The following is a 213-nucleotide window of genomic DNA, read 5'->3' on the forward strand; positions in this document are numbered from 1 at the left end:
AAAGGTTTATGAACAGAGCTGAAAGCAGCAGAAAGGCAACAGATTTTGAAAGTTTATGGACATTAGTCCAAACAGGTACAATGCTGGTTTTCAGGTTGTTGTGGCCGAGTGGTTAAGGCGATGGTCTACAAATCCATATTGTGTTATCTCATAGGTACTGGAAGCAACCCGTCTCCACCAATGTATCTCTTAGCATTTATTTTCACTCTATGT

Source organism: Etheostoma cragini, unplaced genomic scaffold (assembly GCF_013103735.1).
Source record: "Etheostoma cragini isolate CJK2018 unplaced genomic scaffold, CSU_Ecrag_1.0 ScbMSFa_264, whole genome shotgun sequence".
Taxonomy (NCBI): Eukaryota; Metazoa; Chordata; class Actinopteri; order Perciformes; family Percidae; genus Etheostoma; species Etheostoma cragini.